General features: G+C 40.4%; 1 long non-coding RNA gene across 1 annotated transcript; it reads left to right on the top strand.

The window, feature by feature from the left end:
- The first annotated feature begins 3,591 nt into the window (after window positions 1-3,591).
- Window positions 3,592-4,978, top strand: LOC311127054. Its single transcript, XR_014613085.1, has 3 exons — window positions 3,592-3,668; window positions 3,924-4,108; window positions 4,258-4,978. It is a non-coding gene; the product is annotated as an uncharacterized lncRNA (long non-coding RNA).
- The last annotated feature ends 5,195 nt before the right edge of the window (window positions 4,979-10,173 follow it).

Raw genomic sequence — 10,173 nt, 5'->3', positions numbered from 1 at the left:
ACAGCTTTATGTAGGCCCTAACAGTTTGTGGGCACCGTTTGTCACCGTTATAGTGCAATTAATGTATTGTTTAGTGTTGTGTTGTGTAGTGTAGTGGCTTTGCTGGCATGCATCTAAAAACTAATTGGGACGTTTACTCCACCAAGATTTACATGTTAAAATCGGCACTGTGTATTTGTATTTATTATGGATCCCCATTAGCTGCTGCCAAGGCAGCAGCTACTTTTCCTGAGGTCCAACAAAATTAAGACAGTTATACAATTTAAAAAATGTAGCAATACATTCACAACAGATTTCACAACACATTAAGTATGTGACCTCAGGACACTACTCTACTGCCACATACAGTACCAGTCAAAAGTTTGGACACACCTACTCATTCAAGGGTTTTTCTTTATTTTTACTATTGTCTACATTGTAAAATAATAGTGAAGACATCGAAACTATGAAATAACACATGTGGAATCCTGTAGTAACCAAAAAAGTATTTTAAATTTTTGATTCTTCAAAGTAGCCACCCTTTGCCTTGAAGACAGCTTTGCACACTCTTGGCATTCTCTCAACCAGCTTCATGAGGAATGCTTTTCCAACAGTCTTGAAGGAGTTCCCACATATGCTGAGCACTTGTTGGCTGCTTTTCCTTCACTCTGCGGTTCAAGTCATCCCAAACCATCTAAATTGGGTTGAGGTCGGGTGATTGTGGAGGCCAGGTCATCTGATGCAGCACTCCATCACTCTCCGCCTTGGTCAAATAGCCCTTACATAGCCTGGAGGTGTGTTTTGGGTCATTGTCCTGTTGAAAAGCAAATGAAAGCCCCACTAAGCGCAAACCAGATGTGATGGCATATAGTTTTAGAATGCTGTGGTAGCCATGCTGGTTAAGTGTGCCTTGAATTCTAAATAAATCACTGACAGTGTCACCAGCAAAGCACCCCCACACCATCAAACCTCCTACTCCATGCTGCACGGTGAGAACCACACATGCGGAGATCATCCGTTCACCTACTCTGCGACTCGCAAAGACATGGCGGTTGAAACCAATAATCTCAAATTTGGACTCATCAGACCAAAGGACAGATTTCTACCGGTCTAATGTCCATTGCTCGTGTTTCTTGGCCCAAGCAAGTCTCTTCTTCTTATTGGTGTCCTTTAGTAGTGGTTTCTTTGCAGCAATTCAACCACAAAGTTCTGATTTACACAGTCTCCTCTGAACAGTTGATTTTGAGATGTGTCTGTTACTTGAACTCTGTGAAGCATTTATTTGGGCTGCAATCTGAGGTGCAGTTAACACTAATGAACTTATCCTCTGCAGCAGAGGAAACTCTGGGTCTTCCTTTCCTGTGGCAGTCCTCATGAGAGCGAGTTTCATCATAGTGCTTGATGGTTTTTGCGACTGCACTTGAAGAAACTTTGAAAGTTCTTGAAATGTTCCATATTGATTGACCTTCATGTCTTAAAGTAATGGTGGACTGTCGTTTCTCTTTGCTTATTTGAGCTGTTCTTGCCATAATATGGACTTGGTCTTTTACCAAATAGGGCTATCTTCTGTATACCCCCCCTACCTTGTCACAACACAACTGGTTGGCTCAAACACATTAAGAAGGAAAGAAATTCCACAAATTAAGGCACATCTGTTAATTGAAATGCATTCCAGGTTGAGAAGATGGTTGAGAGAATGCCAAGAGTGTGCAAAGCTGTCATCAAGGCAAAGGGTGGCTATTTGAATAATCTCAAATTATAAAATATATTTTGATTTATTTAACTATTTTTTGGTTACTACATGATTCCATATGTGTTATTTCATAGTTTTGATGTATTCACTATTATTCTACAATGTAGAAAATAGTAAAAATAAAGAAAAACCCTGGTGTGTCCAAACTTTTGACTGGTACTGTTTCTACAACACAAAATCCATGTGTACGTGTGTGTATGCATGTGTCTTTGCCTGTGTTTGTGTTTCTTCACAGTCCCCACTGTTCCATAAGGTGCATCTGTTTTTGAAATACAATTTTACTGCTTGCATGAGTTACTTGATGTGGAATAGAGTTCAATGTAGTCATGGCTCTATGTAGTACTGTGCGCTTCCCATAGTCCGTTCTGGACTTGGGGACTGTGAAGAGACCTCTGGTGACATGTCTTGTGGGGTATGCATGGGTGTCCGAGCTGCGTGCCAGTAGTTCAAACAGACAGCTCGGTGCATTCAACATGTCAATACCTCTCACAAATACAAGTAGTGATGAAGTCAATCTCTCCTCCACTTTGAGCCAGGAGAGATTGACATGCATATTATTAATGTTAGCTCTCTGTGTACATCCAAGGGCCAGCCGTGCTGCCCTGTTCTGAGTCAATTGCAATTTTCGTAAGTCCCTCTTTGTGGCACCTGACCACACGACTAAACAGTACTCCAGGTGCAACATAACTAGGGCTTGTAGGTCCTGCTTTGTTGATTGTGCTGTTAAGAAGGCAGAGCAGCACTTTATTATTGAAAGACTTCTCCCAATTTTAGATACTGTTGAATCAATATGTTTTGACCATGACAGTTTACAATCCAGGGTTACTCCAAGCAGTTTAGCCACCTCGACTTGCTCAATTTCCACATTATTCATCACAAGATTTAGTTGAGATTTAGGGTTTAGTGAATGATTTGTCCCAAATACAATGCTTTGAGTTTCGAAATATTTAGGACTAACTTATTCCTTGACACCCATTCTGAAACTAACTGCAGCTCTTTGTTAAGTGTTGCAGTCATTTCAGTCACTGTAGTAGCTGAAGTGTATAGTGTTGAGTCATCCGCATACATAGAAACACTGGCTTTACTCAAAGCCAGTGGCATGTCGTTAGTAAAGATTGAAAAAAGTAAGGGCCTAGACAGCTGCCCTGGGGAATTCCTTATTCTACCTGGATGATGTTGGAGAGGCTTCCATTAAAGAACACCCTCTGTGTTCTTTTAGACAGGTAACTCTTTATCCACAATATAGCTGGGGGTGTAAAGCCAGGGGTTGTAAAGCCATAAGTCTTTCCAGCAGCAGACTATGATCGATAATGTAAAAAGCCGCACTGAAGTCTAACAAAACAGCCCCCACAATCTTTTTATCATACATTTTTCTCAGCCAATCATCAGTCATTTGTGTAAGTGTAAGTGCTGTGCTAGTTGAATGTCCTTCCCTATATGCGTGCTGAAAGTCTGTCGTTAATTTGTTTACTGTAAAATAGCATTGTATCTGGTCAAACAAATTTTTTCTCCAAAAGTTTCCTAAGGGTTGGTAACAGGCTGATTGGTCAGCTATTTGAGCCAGTAAATGGGGCTTTACTATTCTTAATTAGCGGAATGAGGGCACACACTTTCTAGTAGGCTTAAATTGAAAATATGGCACTTTGTGACAACTGCTCCTCTATATATACAATTGATTGACTGACTTTTTCCTAATTATTAATTTTCCTAATCTCATCTGTTCGTCTCTGTTGTCTTTATTCTGGTTTCTGCCTCTCTGTCAATCTACTAATCTTTCTGGGCCAAGTCAAACAGAGACATTTTTTAACATGACTTTTAGACTCTTTAGTCAAACTCCCCACTAAAACAAACAGCGTCAGCTACAGTACCCATAAGGCTGAGGGGCTGTTCATTCCTGTCCAGTCACAGTCATGGACTGGTTCTATTCAACACTCTGGTGAGTCTACTGTTGTTTATTCTATTGTTGTTTCTGGCTAATGTTCCATGTATCCCCTGCTTGGATTCAAGCTGTTGTAATATTACTAAACAGATGTTCAGTTACAGTGATTTACACCCATATTAAGTATGAATTATGAGATCATGACTGATCAGTTATCAAAATACTTTTTGTACAGTATGTCTCAACATTATTATTTTATGATGAGACACACTCAGTCTCAAATCTCCCCTTCCCCACATACTGTGTGTCCAGGCTGCTGGGTGTGTCTGTGTGTGAGATTTGGGTTCCAGTCTCTTCTGCAGGTATTGGCTGTGGGGAACCTGGACCGTTGCTGAATGGAGGGGTGAAGGTCATATCTGGCTCTCAGAACCAGCACCTCTCAGTCATTCAGTACCACTGCAATGAGCCGTTCTACACTCTTCCTGAAGGGGCTAAAAGTCAGACTAAAATCATCCTTATATTCTTCACTACAGTGATATCGGTTTTCAACCTGCAACTCTCTAATATTTTGTAAATTAAACTACTGCAACTATTCAATGCCTAATGTATGTATCGTGTAATCACATCTCTCTCACACGTTTAACAGGAAACTTCACATGCTCATCAGATGGAAAGTGGAAAGACAGCCTGAAAAGCTCACTGATTCCTCAATGTATTCCAAGTAACTCAGAGTTTCACCCTTGAGCGTGTGTGTTTGTGTCTACTGTGTATCGTATGTGTTCTTTCCCTGTGTGTGTGTGTATCTACAGTCAGTCTGTTCCTGGATGACCAGTAAGGGTCTCTGTCTGTCCCTAGTGTGTGGTCGTCCTACAGTGAACCTCCCAGGGTTTGGAAAGATTTTTGGGTGAAAGTATGGTAATATTTTATGTATCATTAAGGAAAATGTTGGGAAATGTCAAAGGTAAAATATAGTAAACATGATTGACATTTTATAATCCAGATGCATGTCTAAATAAGGAATATAGCCAATACAGTCTGTAAACATGCTTTAATGAATGTATGTATATTATTTTTAAAAGTGTCTGAGCCACGCCACCAATATAATGATATAAGGGAAAGAGGCAAAAGCGGCCATGGCCTTTTGGAGTAAACAACATGTGTTGTTGGACTTTGAAAAATAATAGTGGCGTGGCAGTTAAAGATGTTAATCAGTTATCTTAAGGGGAGTAGCTTTGTATGCTATGTAAACATGACTGTGCATTTGTGTGTGTATAAAAGAGATCTCTGAGCCAAAGAGAGACAGTTGCTCCATGGAGCAAGCTCGGCTTTGTTATGCAAATAATAAAGTCAAATTTTTGGATTCACAAGCTCCAGTCTCTTGAGAGATATTTTTGAGTTGACTACTTTTGAGTCAAATATTTCTACGACATGAATGGCGAGCTTTGCCAGGAGTTGAAAACAGGGACCAGAGACGGTGTACATCTGCAGTTGTGAAACGGCGTGGACGGACCATACAAACAAAAGCGGCCGCTTTTAAAAGGTAAGCCACGTTCTTACTTATATAGTATAAAGTTTGTGTGGTTCGATCCGGGGCCCGGCATCAGATGCAGAAAACCAAGTAGGTCTCTCCAAATTTAAGAACCAGAAAATTACAGACTGGAAGCTTTTGAATTTAAGAATACATGTCGATGTCACTCTGTTGTTCGTCTGAACCGTCTGTTCAATTAATTTGATTTATCCTGCTGATCGCTTTGTCTGGGTCATTTCGGCACGGGCGGTTGTCCATCTGGTTGAGCGATCAGACAATAACATGTTAGAAAGTCCTACGAATACCTCTCTAAACGTGTTGAGGAAGTGTATCGTTTATAGGCTGCTTAGGTAGGCAGAAATCCTGTGCAATACCGCTTATTTTCTGTGTCGAGGAAGTGTATCAGAAAAAAAGGGCTGAATTTACAGGTCGCTTAGGAAAGCGTAGGATGGGTAGAAGTCCAGGTGTGTCGAGGAAGTGTATCACCTAGGGGGCTAAATAAATAGAAATCCTGTATAAAATCGTCTTTCTTGTGTCGGGGAAGTGAATCAGAAAGGGTCGATCAGGTAAAAGGATAGGTCATCCGGAGTAGGTGACATAAATTGGAAGTTAACACCGGTCATCCTGAGTAGGTGAACGGGTTAAACAGTCACTAAGGCTTCAAAATATAGAGAACGTGTTAGACAGAGTAGGTCTGATCATCTCATGTGGATGAGTGGTTTGCTTGGGCTACTGTGAGTCATTCAACTGTCTGATTCATTTAGGCACAAGTGGCTGCTCATCTGTGTGAGTGAGAATAATAAGAAATCCTGCAAGTAATAGCCTTTCTGTAAGGAAAGGAACTATATTTGAGGTTGTTTGAAGCTTCTGCCTGGCGAAGAAAGGGCATGCTCAATCTCGCATTAGGAAAAAGAAGAATATGGATGTGGATATACGTTTACCAACTGAGTGGAAAATTCACATTACTAGGAGGGGTATGAGGAATCCTGTTGGAGGAACAGGTCACGTGTACCGGTGTGATCATATGACGTCTATGCATTGTATTTTGATCAATATTTTAGGGTGTGTTTCTGACATTATATTTGGAAACTTTAGAGGTGATGTAGTATCATGATAAATTGACTACAGTAAAATAATAACTGGGATAGGGTTAACATTCCAAATTTGGGCCCTTTGATAGAATAAAATATTCCTGTAGGTTATACAAATAGTAATTAAGCGCATTTGAGAACAACATTGTATAAATGTGGAATGAGAGTGGTATAATGGTGTAAATGAGTCGCACTCTGAAGTTTGAATGATGAGATATAGAGGTGTGTATGATAATTATATATACACGTTGGAATAATAAGCTTTTCTTGTAAATAATATCTTGGAGTTTCTTACAACAATGCCTGTCATAGAATTTTGTAAGATCAGTGAATAGTGACCAGCATATACGATTCTGGGAGGATTCCATGACTGAGGGGAAGGATTTGGGTAATTTGTTGTTCGTTCCGCTGAGACTAGATTGTGATTAACTGATTTGTGGCAATAAAGAATCATTAGAAACATGAATGGTTTGGTTGATGTGAATATATTAGAATAGAATGAATTTTATGTGAGTGTAATTTATTACGAGGGATTGGATAAAATAATAGGTGCTGACTTGCACACCCAAAAACGTAGACGTACGTGAGGGATGGGAGACAGTACATAGAGCATGTGGTGGAATTAAGCATTATAATAAACTATCTATTATTTCAGAAGCAGAGGTGATATAGTCAAGGAATTTTAGTATATTAGGGGAAAATATAATTAATTAGGTTAGGTCGTTAGATCTGTTTCCAAATCAATGAATGTGGGGTTTGACTCGTTGACTGCTAAGTTGTTTACGTTGAGCGTGTGAGATCTGTGTCTTTCAAAGCTATTTTCTGATAAAGTGTGGTATGTGCCAGATACTAAAACTACTGACCATTATCTTTGGAATAAAGGAGGATTAACTTGTCATTTCAATAAACATAGATTCTGCATCGCTGATTAGAGTCTAGGTTTTCTAAGTATAGTTCAATTATGGTTGTGGGTTGTTTAGATTGAAGGAACAGTCAGGATAAGACTGGACGATTTAGCAGCCTGCGTCTTTTCAGACTGAAGGACTCACTTATTCAACGGGAAAGAAGGAGGAGTGACTATAGTCTAATCAGAAAGGACAGTTACATACATTTGAATAGCGGACTGGCAATTGCGATAGAGTTATGGCCATAATTTGAATTGTTTAGGTAGACTGGAATGAAAGTAAGGTCTTTTAAGAATATGAATATAAATATACTATTAGTTATTGTTAGGTTGTGAATAGACTTTACTAATGCCATGATCTAGTTCTCGGGTAAAAGAGAGTCGTACTTGCTTGACTGTATCGAGCTGAAAGAGATATTTGAAGCAAGTTTGAATAGTTGGATGGAAAACATTTATTTGACAAATTCGAATTGTTATTACTTTATTCTATAGTTTGCGTGACACCAGTGATGTATGCGAATAGTTGGTGAATTCTAGAACGATAATTTATTTTCGTTACTTGAACCAGGGGATGCAAGGAGCTTTGGCTATTATGCTGAGGGAATAGCACCAATTTCTAGTGGGTTCTAGATTTGTTGAATAAACAAACGTATATCTTAAACTAAAGTAATGCAATAGGCTACAATTATAACATTATCAGAAAAAGGCACTATACGCTCATCTGTGGTCCTCTGTAGCTCAGCTGGTAGAGCACGGCGCTTGTAACGCCAAGGTAGTGGGTTCGATCCCCGGGACCACCCATACACAAAAATGTATGCACGCATGACTGTAAGTCGCTTTGGATAAAAGCGTCTGCTAAATGGCGTATTATTATTATTATCTGGAAAAAGGAAATTTAAGACACAGAAGGACAATAAAAAAACCAGAAAAATAATGGATACTAGGGGTGCCCAGAGAATCCTAAAGGGGAGGGTCAGCTAGTGGCAGTAACTATGCAGGCTGATGAAGAACCTATGCTAAAGGTTCAGGTGAAGAATAGAGGCACCCCAATGATGATAGATACTGGAGCAACTTACTCATGTGTAAATCCAAATTATGCCTCTCACCAACCCCATGTCAGGCAAAGATGCAGAGATAATAGAATTTTCATGACAAACGCAGTTAATACATATGACAGTTCCAGTAGAATAAAAAGCAGGAAAAAGTTACGTGTACATACAGTGGGGAGAACAAGTATTTGATACACTGCCGATTTTGCAGGTTTTCCTACTTACAAAGCATGTAGAGGTCTGTAATTTTTTCATAGGTACACTTCAATTGTGAGAGACGGAATCTAAAACAAAAATCCAGAAAATCACATTGTATGATTTTTAAGTAATTAATTTGCATTTTATTGCATGACATAAGTATTTGATCACCTACCAACCAGTAAGAATTCCGGCTCTCACAGACCTGTTAGTTTTTCTTTAAGAAGCCCTACTGTTCTCCTCTCATTATCTGTATTAACTGCACCTGTTTGAACTCGTTACCTGTATAAAAAACACCTGTCCACACACTCAATCAAACAGACTCCAACCTCTCCACAATGTCCAAGACCAGAGAGCTGTGTAAGGACATCAGGGATAAAATTGTAGACCTGCACAAGGCTGGGATGGGCTACAGGACAATAGGCAAGCAGCTTGGTGAGAAGGCAACAACTGTTGGCGCAATTATTAGAAAATGGAAGAAGTTCAAGATGACGGTCAATCACCCTCGGTCTGGGGCTCCATGCAAGATCTCACCTCGTGGGGCATCAATGATCATGAGGAAGGTGAGGGATCAGCCCAGAACTACACGGCAGGACCTGATCAATGACCTGAAGAGAGCTGGGACCACAGTCTCAAAGAAAACCATTAGTAACACACTACGCCGTCATGGATTAAAATCCTGCAGCGCACGCAAGGTCCCCCTGCTCAAGCCAGCGCATGTCCAGGCCCGTCTGAAGTTTGCTAATGACCATCTGGATGATCCAGAGGAGGAATGGAAGAAGGTCATGTGGTCTGGTGAGACAAAAATAGAGCTTTTTGGTCTAAACTCCACTCGCCGTGTTTGGAGGAAGAAGAAGGATGAGTACAACCCCAAGAACACCATCCCAACCGTGAAGCATGGAAGTGGAAACATCATTCTTTGGGGATGCTTTTCTGCAAAGGGGAGAGGACGACTGCACCGTATTGAGGGGAGGATGGATGGGACCATGTATCACGAGATCTTGGCCAACAACCTCCTTCCCTCAGTAAGAGCATTGAAGATGGGTCGTGGCTGGGTCTTCCAGCATGACAACGACCCGAAACACACAGCCAGGGCAACTAAGGAGTGGCTCCGTCAGAAGCATCTCAAGGTCCTGGAGTGGCCTAGCCAGTCTCCAGACCTGAACCCAATTGAACATCTTTGGAGGGAGCTGAAAGTCCGTATTGCCCAGCGACAGCCCCGAAACCTGAAGGATCTGGAGAAGGTCTGTATGGAGGAGTGGGCCAAAATCCCTGCTGCAGTGTGTGCAAACCTGGTCAAGACCTACAGGAAACGTATGATCTCTGTAATTGCAAACAAAGGTTTCTGTACCAAATATTAAGTTCTGCTTTTCTGATGTATCAAATACTTATGTCATGAAATAAAATGCAAATGAATTACTTAAAAATCATACAATGTTATTTTCTCGATTTTTGTTTTAGATTCCGTCTCTCACAGTTGAAGTGTACCTATGATAAAAATTACAGACCTCTACATGCTTTGTAAGTAAGAAAACCTGCAAAATCGGCAGTGTATCAAATACTTGTTCTCCCCACTGTATATTAGTGTCAGAACAAATTCCAGTTAATTTAGTAGAAAGAGATACACTGTGTAGAATGGGGGTCCAAATTAAATGCAGATCAGAGGGACTAATAATAGTTAAGGAAGGGGTATGTCCACAGAAGGTAATGGGGAAACCATCATCACATTAGTAAACTATTTTGGTAGAAGGGGGGCCACAGGCATGTGGGAAAGTACAACAAACGAGGAAAG

Source organism: Coregonus lavaretus (assembly GCF_964263955.1).
Source record: "Coregonus lavaretus genome assembly, chromosome: 3".
Lineage (NCBI taxonomy): Eukaryota > Metazoa > Chordata > Actinopteri > Salmoniformes > Salmonidae > Coregonus > Coregonus lavaretus.
The sequence above is the reverse complement of the archived record's forward strand: the minus strand, read 5'-3'. Positions and strand labels throughout refer to the sequence as shown.